This window comes from Elephantulus edwardii, unplaced genomic scaffold (assembly GCF_000299155.1).
Source record: "Elephantulus edwardii isolate Elephantulus edwardi_28Jun2011 unplaced genomic scaffold, EleEdw1.0 scaffold00005, whole genome shotgun sequence".
Taxonomy (NCBI): Eukaryota; Metazoa; Chordata; class Mammalia; order Macroscelidea; family Macroscelididae; genus Elephantulus; species Elephantulus edwardii.
In genome coordinates, this window is record NW_006399755.1 from 12,483,523 (window position 1) to 12,493,059 (window position 9,537).

The 9,537-nt window shown below is 38.7% G+C and overlaps 1 pseudogene; it reads left to right on the plus strand.

Moving 5' to 3' along the window:
- The first annotated feature begins 250 nt into the window (after positions 1-250).
- Positions 251-1,450, plus strand: LOC102875304 (annotated as a pseudogene).
- Positions 1,451-9,537: the final 8,087 nt, after the last annotated feature.

The window sequence follows — 9,537 nt, forward strand, 5'->3', positions numbered from 1 at the left end:
AAGGTGTACCTGATCAAGCCGGCATTTTTCAAAAGCTTGAAAAATGAATAAGGATGACAGAAGGGGGATAAAATAATCAATGCCTAAGGGGTCAGACTAGAAATGAACTGGTTTGAAATCTTGATTTCCCCCTTATAAATTAAGTGTATATGATGTGACTTTAGAGATCTCATAGCCTCTATGAAGATGGTATTTCTCAAGTTGTTTGAGTCACTTTTCTGGGTTCAGTGCCTGGTTGTCTTTTGTAGGAATGTGGAATACATCTGAGTTTATCCACGATCAGCGTGATTATGCCTTTCAAAGTTGTGAGCATAAACTCAATTAGAGTATTATAAAAGATAAATGGGATGCCTACGTTAGTCACCTAAAAACTATCTAACAAAACAATCTAACCAAGTCCAACATAGATATTACCTATGGCTAAGCAGAATTCACAAGTGACCCCAAGCTCACAGTGGAGGTCAATGGGAAGAAGTACCCTGCTCCTCACATCCTGATCACCACAGGTGGTATGCCCTCACTGCCCCATGACAGCCACATGCCTAGTGCTAGACTAGGAATAACCAGTGATGGAGTTTTTTTCAACTGGAAGCATTGCCTACCACAGCCATTGTTGGTGCTGGTTACATTGCTTTGGAGACAGCCAGACTCCTTTCAGCTCTGGCTTCCCAAGACATCACTGGTGATATGGCATGATAAGGTACTTAGAAATTTTGATTCAATGATCAGTTTTAACTGCACTGAAGAGCTGGAGAATGGAAGCATCGAGGTCTTCAAGTATTCCCAGGTCAAAGGAGTTAAAAAAGACCTCATCAGGCTTGGAACACAATGTGATGACTTCAGTTACTGGTAGGAAGCCCACCATTACCACAGTCTCAGACATTGACTGCCTGCTGTGGGCCATTGGATGAGCCCCAAATTCCAGGGGCCTGATTTAAGCTCTGGGAATTCAAACTGATGACAAAGGTCACATCATAGTAGATGAATTCCAGAATGCCAATGTAAGAGTGATCTATGCAGTTGGGTATGTGTGTGGACAAGATCTTCTTACTTACAATTGCTGCTTAGCAGAAAACTTGCCTGTAGACTTTTTGAGTGCAAACATGACAACATCCCCATTGTGGTCTTCAGTTACCCTCCTATTGGGACACTGGGACTTACAGAAGATGAGGACACTAATAAATATGGAAAAGAAAATGTGAAGACCTATTCAACCACCTTTGCCCCAATGGACCATACCATTATGAAAAGGAAAACAAAATGTGTGATGAAAATGGTTTATGCTAACAAAGAGGAAAAGGTGATTGGGATCCATATGCAAGAAACTGGATATGATGAAATGCTTCAGGATTTTGCTGTTTCCATAATAATGGGGGCGATCAAGGATGACTTTGATAGCACAGTTACAATTAACCCTACCTCTTCAGAGGAACTGGTCATGCTTTGCTGAATACCCAGAGGCAGGAGTGCATAACAGGTGGACCAGGAGACCATTTGAAAGGAACCAAATACTCATGCTTACTTACTGGTACCATTTTATGTGTTTTCTCTTTTAACCAGGCTATTCTTACAGTGGAAATTTTCAATAAATGATAGAACTTAAGTTATGTAATTAAAGATTTGTTTTGTAAGATTTATTTTCATTTGTTCATATCTCACAATAGTTGTGTGCATATATGTTTAACAGGTCTGCATTAGCTTTGTTTCGTATTATTTCGAGGTAGAGGGGGTGTTGTTTATTTTTGCTTCATTCCAAGTATAAAATGAAATAAAGTACAGGTAATGTACCTGAATGAATACACCCTGCTAATTTTTATAGAGGATGGCAGAAACTTTGCAAAATTTAATAATATCTGTGCACAGAGATGTGTACATTTACAGAGAACTCCAGAAATATAAGCTGGGTTTAGAAGAGGTCATGGAACTTGAGACATTATTGCCAATGTCAGTTGGATCTTGACAGAAAGCAGAGAATACCAGAGGAATATCTATCTGTGTTTCATTGACTATGCAAAAGCCTTTGGCTGTGTAGATCACAACAAATTGTGGCTAACCGTGAGGAGAATGGGAATCCCAGAACACTTTTTTATGCTTATGGAAACCTATAATCAGACCGGAAGCAGTCCTCAGAACAGAGCAGGGAAACACTACATGGTTCAAAATCAGAAAGGTAGCGCGTCAGGAACACGTCCTGTCTCCATACCTTTTCAATCTGTATGCGGAACAGATCATTTAGGAGGCTGGGCTTTAAGGGAGAAATGTGGCATCAGGATTGGAGAACTACTCATCAATAACCTACATTATGCAGATGACACAATCTTGCATGCTGAAACTGAGGAGGAACTGAAGTACTTGCTGCAGAAGTTCAAGGACTGCAGTCTCTAATATGGATTGAAGCTCAACATCAAGAAGAGAAAGATTCTCACCACTGGGCCAACTGGCAGCATCATGATTGATGGAGAAGAGATTGAGGTTGTTATCAATTATAGCTTGCTCGGCTCCTCAATTGACACTTTTGGCCCCAGCAGTCAGGAATCAATAGACGAATTGCATTAGGTAAATCTGCGGTCAGGGACCTTTCCAGAAGACTTAGAAACAATTATTTAAGTCTGGAGACTAAGGGATGCCTGATCCAGGCCATGATCTTCACAACTACTTGCTATGCGTCAGAAAGCTGGGTAATTAATAAGGAGGATAGAAGAATTGATGCCTTTGAGTCTTGAACATACCATGGACCACTGAGAAAGCAAATAAGTCTGCCTTAGAGGCTAAACCCAAGCTTAGAGGCTAGAATTTTGAAGCTCTGTCTCACATACTTTGAGCATGTGGCCAGGAGGGACGGATCCTTGGAGGACAAAATGCTTAGACGTGTGGAGGGACAGCACAGGAGAGGAAGACCCTGGATGAGATGCATTAATACAGTAACTAGGGCTATGGAGGTAGATGTATTGGAGTCAGTATAAATAGCTCAGGACAGGGCTGGCTTCAGAGCTATGTACATAGGATTGTTATAAGTTGCAGGTGACTTGAGGGCACGTAACAACAACAACATGTGCAGAGTCCTTATTTTTCTGAAGCCAGTACTGTGCTCTGCATATTGCAAAGCTGCTCCACGATGTGACCTTTCTTTAAAAAGTACGTAACTTGAGAGATCTACTTCCCTTGTTTTCATTCTTTCATTTTAAACCGTTCAAAATATTTGTGTTCTTTTCATGAGATGAAGTGCATCATACTTAGAAAAGACTTTGGGAGGCTTCTTAAATATCCAAGGGATCATTGAAGAGTGACTCCCACTTTCAGGGAGGGATGGACACCAGTACTTCCAACGTCCTGCCTGGAATAAGATCTACAGATCTTATCGAACTACAGTTCGATGAATAGCTTGCAATTTTTGTATGTGTTTTTGTTGTTTTCTTTTTTTTTTCTGAAGATGGTTCCAAATATTTGAAAAGAAATTACAGCCTTTCCATCTTAAAAAAAAAAAATCAGTGCCCTTGACTTGTGCTGGTAAAGAATATTGATTATCCCAAGAACTGCCGAAAGAACAAACAAATCTAATTTGAAAGAAATGCAACTAGTATGCTCCTTAAAGGCAAGGTTAACACAACTTTGCCTCACTTATTTTGGGCATATTTTCAAAAGGAACCAGTCCTTTGAAAGGGATATCATGTTTGGAAAGATAGAGGATAAGTAAAATAAAGAAAGACTCTCCATGAGGTGAAGGGAGCCAGTGACCACCACAACGGGCTTGAGCCTGACAGAGATGACAGGACAAGTCAGTCTCAGGACCTTTTGTTCTTAGGATTGCAGTGATGCAGTGACACCCAGCAACAGCACAACAACATATACTTTCTCTCAGAAGAAAGTCCTGGCAATCATATTCAAAAAACCTCAGCAATGAAGATCCTAGGCAGCATAGCTTATTGTGACATCTGTGGCATCACCATGAGTCAAAATGAAATTGAAAACAGGTTTTTTTTAAAAAGAAAATAATTTCTCTTTATTCAGAGATAGACAAAAAGCTTCTAAACTTCCTCTACTTCATATGTCCCCCCCCCATGAAATCTTATTTCACAGAGAACCTCTAAGAAATCAGATTAAAGAAACAAATGTAAAAAGTGAGAATTTTCTGAAAATTAATGTACTGTATGCACTATTAGTTGCAATTTAGAGCTTAATATGGATGCTTAGGAAACCGGTGAAAGGTTGTAAGCTGAAAAATGATCTCATTCTTTGCTACTAAGGATCTTTGGAACTTGCCTGTCTGTCATTAAAGTGTTTTTGTTTTGGTTTTGTGTGTTTGTTTGTTTAAAGTAGCTTCACATTTGTGGTAGATAGCTATTGACATCATACTACTTCACACCTCAGTACACTTGCTCATGGTTTCCTGTACTTAGCACATCTTTCCCTCTCCCTCCTGCCCCCATTTTTTTTTTGTGTGTGTGTGTGTGTGTAATTAAAACTTTCCTTCCAAAGTCAACCACAGCCATGGTAGCTAATAAGACATTTCCTTGTTTCCATGAGAACAAATTAGGTTACTCTTGGAACTCTCAAAGATCACTTTGCTATTTATGTCATAACTTTATTTCATATTTTGTCTTTCTTACCCCCAGCAAAGCTCCTATGTCAGAAGAGGTGCTGGGAAAATTAAAGTACTATTTGGGAAAGAAGATATAAACTGGATGTTTTCTGAAGCCTCTCCCAGCCCTATTCACCGTTAATAATGACTCAAATGGCTATATAATGTTAAGTAAGCTCCTGGTCATTTTTAAAGACTTGGTTAAGGCCTTAGAAAACAACATTCTGAAAGAAAGGGGTAAGACTGGAGGAGAGGAAGGAATGAGGGTCTGGAGTAGATGAAAGAGATGAGTCTAGGATCAAGGAACTTGCTTATGGCCATTCACCAAGTTGGAAGCTACAGCTGGACAAGAACCCAAGTCCCTTCATCCTCTACCTTTTGTTCTATCTTCTGGGTATTGAAAGAACAGCTGTTATGTATCATCTTATTAAAAATTCTTCCAAAACTTAAAGCAGGAAATGACTCTTCAGTTCTGGGGTAGTGAGAGCAGGTCAGATGTGGCAGGTGGTTTGGAAGAATCTAAGATAAGAGACACTGGAGAACAAACAAGCCTCAGGAAAGCAATATTAAACTTGAACATGGTCTGAGAAAGGTTTTGTAGTGGAATCCAGTTAAAGTAAACTTGGTTCCAAAGGGCTGGTGACTCTTCTAAATGTACACACACATCTGGATATTGGACAGAATCCTAGTAGAAATCTATTCTTGAGGATCACCTAGGGACAAATTTTTGTAATAAAGAGAAAATAAATGAAAGATGAATTATCACTTAGATTATACCGACCAGATGTTGCTGATTATAGAACAGAGAAAGACACACAAGTTACAACCAAGATAAGTCTTCTATGGCAGTAGGAGAAAGTGGATTGTTGCATTTAATCGTCACGTCTAAGAGTCAACAAACCAGAACCTGAAACACGGTAGGCTTCACAGTTTTCTAATGGATAATCTCTGGAGAAATCCCAGGACTGGCAAAAGTCTTGCCAGTCAAATATTATAGATATGGTTTGTTGTTGTTGTTATGTGTAATTGAGTCACTTGCAACTCATAGTGACCCTATGTACAACAGGCCTAAACCCTGCTCTATCCTGTGCCAATCTCACTGCCTCCGACACACCCATCCCGATTATCCCTGTCACAGAATCAATCCACCTCATATAGGGTCTTCCCTGCCTGCGCTGTCCCTCCACCCTCCCAAGCATGATGTCCCTCTCCAAGGACCTGTCTCTCCTTACAACATGTCCAAAATATGTCAGATGAAGTCCCAGAATCCTTTCCTCCAAGGCCTGTTTCAACCCTCTCCAGGATGAATCTATTTGTTTTCTTTGCAGTCCATGGTACATTCAATACTCTTCTCCAGCACCACAGCTCAAAGGCATCAATTCTCCTTCTATCCTCCCTAGTCACTGTCTGACTCTGATGTATTACAAGTGATTGTGAAGACCATGGTCTGTATCAGATGCACCTTAGTCTCCAGAGTGACACCATTGCTCTTCAGTACCCTGGAGAGGTGCCTAATAGCAGACTTTCCCATTGAAATATGTTTTTTGATTTCCTGGCTAGGACACATCCCTGACGCACAACCTTCCCAATTTTGAACCATGTAGTGTTTCCTTGCTCTGTTCTGACGACTGCCTCTTGGTCCAAGAATATGTTTCATATTAGCACAATCAAGTGTTCTGGGATTCCCATCCTTCTCAGAGTCAGCCACAGTTTGTTATGGTCCACACAGTCAAATGCCTTTGCATAATCAATGAAACACAGATAGACATTCTTCTGGTATTCTCTGCTTTCAGATAAGATCTGTCTAACATTAGCTACAATATCCCTAGTACCACGACCCCTTCTAAAGACAGCCTGGACTTCTGGAAGTTCTCTGCTGATGTGCTGTTCCAGTTGTTTTTGGACAATCTTCAGTAGAATTTTGCTTGCATGTGAAATCAATGATATTGTTTTATAGTTTCCACATTCTGTTGGGTCACCTTTTTTTGGAACGGGAACAAATACAGATCTCTTCCAGCCAGTTGGCCTAGTGGTTGTTCTCCAGATTTCTTGGCACAACTTGGTGAGCACATCCAGGACAGCATCTGTTAGCTGAAATACATCAATTGGTATACCATCTATTCCTGGGGCCTTATTTTTTTCTATTTCCTTCAAAGCAGCTTGAACTTCTTCCTTCATCACCACAGACTCTTGCTCATATGTTATTTCATTAAATTCTTCTGTGTTTGCCAATTCCCTCTGATACAGATCTGGTTTAGAAGAGATTTTGTAGGAGAAAGAAACTGATTGCAAAACATTTTCACAACAAGATGACAAGAAACATACCAGATGCATATCACAAGATGATTATTAAAACCAAGAAAATGTTTTGATGATTGAGAATGAAAGGGTTTTGGGTTATGATGGTGAATTTACAGCCATGTCTAATTTAACCAACTTATGTTGCTTCCAAATGCCTTCAAGACCACAGTAAGATGTAAAATTGCAACAATTTGGAAGAATTTACTTTCCATGAGTAATTTATTAGTTTCTTACCACAACACCGGATTGGTACATTCTTTCACAATCCAGTATACTGATGCAATTGGATTTAGAAAGAACCGACTTAGACGTTAAAAGAGGATCATCTGGAGCAAGGCTGGAGCAATCACTTGTGTACCAGCGCTTTGCTTTGGAACCACCTCCTGAAGTAGATAGTAGACTCACTTCAAACTGTTCCTACATGATCCATGCATTTGACATATTTTCTCTCAGTTTGCACTGTCTGGGCATGTAAAGTTGATTGTGGGTGGGGCAGAGGAGCAAAGGCTTTGAAAATAATACTATAAGGAAAAGTGCTGAATTGGGTTTAGATAATTAGGTTTTTACAAATTTGTCTTTTTATTTGTATTCTTTTTTACCCCAACACTGGCAAATACTGAAAATAGTTAATGTTTGTATCTAATTCCAGATACCCGAGTATAATAAAGATGGCAAAGCTTCATCTCACTTACTTGGGCATGTTGTTAGGAGAAGCTATTCCGTGGAAAGGAATATTATGCTTGGAAAGGTGGAAGGTTAAAAGAAGCAAAAGAAGGCAGACCTTCAACCAGATGGACTGACACAGTGACTGTAGCAATGGACTCAAGTGTGTCAGAGATGATGAGGATGGCACAGGATAGGAGAGGGTTCAGACTTGTTGTTCACAGGGTCATTATGAGTCATACTTGACTTGAAGGCACCCAACAACAACAACAACAATGGTAATGTCATTTTATCAGTCTAATTGACATTGAGTTGACCCTGGCTCGCTGTTTGTCAGAGAGAAACTGTCCTCTATTGGGGTTTAATGGACTTTTTTTTTTTTATAAGTAGGCCTTTCTTCTGCAGTGCTTCTAGGTTCATTTGAGCTACAAATTTTTTAGTTAGCAGTCCAGCTTGTTAACCATTTGTACTATCTAGTGAAGAAATATCAATACATGGTGACAAAGATATGGTTGGAATCCATCAGCTGCTCAGAGGGATAAACATAAGTAATCTCCTCCCATACCATTTACATCCTCTGAAAATCCACTGCCGGGTAAGCTATGAGTTGATTTTGACTCAGGGCACACTATAGCAACAACAACAAAACACACATAAGGATGAAGATATTTTTTGCTTATATGAAATATCAGATTTTTTTCTGTGGGTGCAAAATGCTGTCAGTTAAAATTATGAAAAAAGCTTTATTATACTAGCAAAAGAAAATGGAATAACTACAGTCTGAGCAATGTGTAGATTTACTTTACAACTTTGTTAAAGATAATGAGTAGATTAAAAATTATATTATTTAATAATATCCCAAAGGTGACATGAACTAGTGATGGGACAAAAATTTAAGAAATGTAGTAAACTCTTTTTACAATTCTGTTAGTTAATGTTCATGGTGATACTAGGTAGCTTTGTGACTTTCTAACTTAATAACAACATCAGTTTCTCTTTCATTGTTTATCAATAAAATGGAATACTAAGGGTAAATTTCATATCTATCACCTCCTTATTCAAATTAAGGTGTTTTTTTTTTAAAAAACTGTTCATCATCAGTATTTTAAGGTCAGATCTTATATTTATATATAAAAATATATTTGGACAAGTAAAGGAGATAGTCATTCATTTTTTGAATTTAACATCCAAATTAATATATCTTGTCATTCATTCACTCATTGTCATTGAGTTAGAACTGATTCATAGCTGACCTTCCAGTAGGTTTTCAGAAGCTATAAAGCACACAGGGAGGATTGTCTGTCTTTCTCCCATGGAGCACCTGGTAGATTCAAATTACTTGCCTTTGGGCTAGGAGTGCAACTTCTTACCCATCAGGCTACCAGAATAAGTCTTATGGTTCATGTGAAATATCGTAACAGACATCTATCTTCTACAATGTAAACTATACCAAAAAAACAAATCAAAGGACCTATGTATCTGGGAAACCCTATTCATGTTTATGTCTGGGTTACTGATATACACAACTCTGGAAGCAAAAGATAGAATCTTGAAGTATTTTCAGAATGACAATAGGTAAAGGGGCTTTCTGGTCAAGAGAGGAAGTGGTATCAACTGGATATGAACCAATGATTGTCTCACGTTGGTGTCTCAGCTTGGTCAAGACTCTTCAGAAAGTCTGAGATCATATTTATATTTGGGAAAAAATTTGATGAGTAGATGCAGGTGAGTCAATTATTCTCTCTCAGCCTCACTTTCCTCATCTGTAAACCTGTCTCTGCATAGATTATATTCATCACCACAATTTCCACTGAATTCATTCAGAAATAAAATTTGACCGTCAAAAACATTTCCTAGATTTTCACTCTCTAGAGTACAAGTTCATACTTTTTTAAAGTATCTTTATACTTTGTTTTATTTTCTTTCTTTTATTTTTTTTCCTTTGCAGTCAATACCAAATCCTTCAGGACAGCCTGAACTTGCTCCTTCATCAC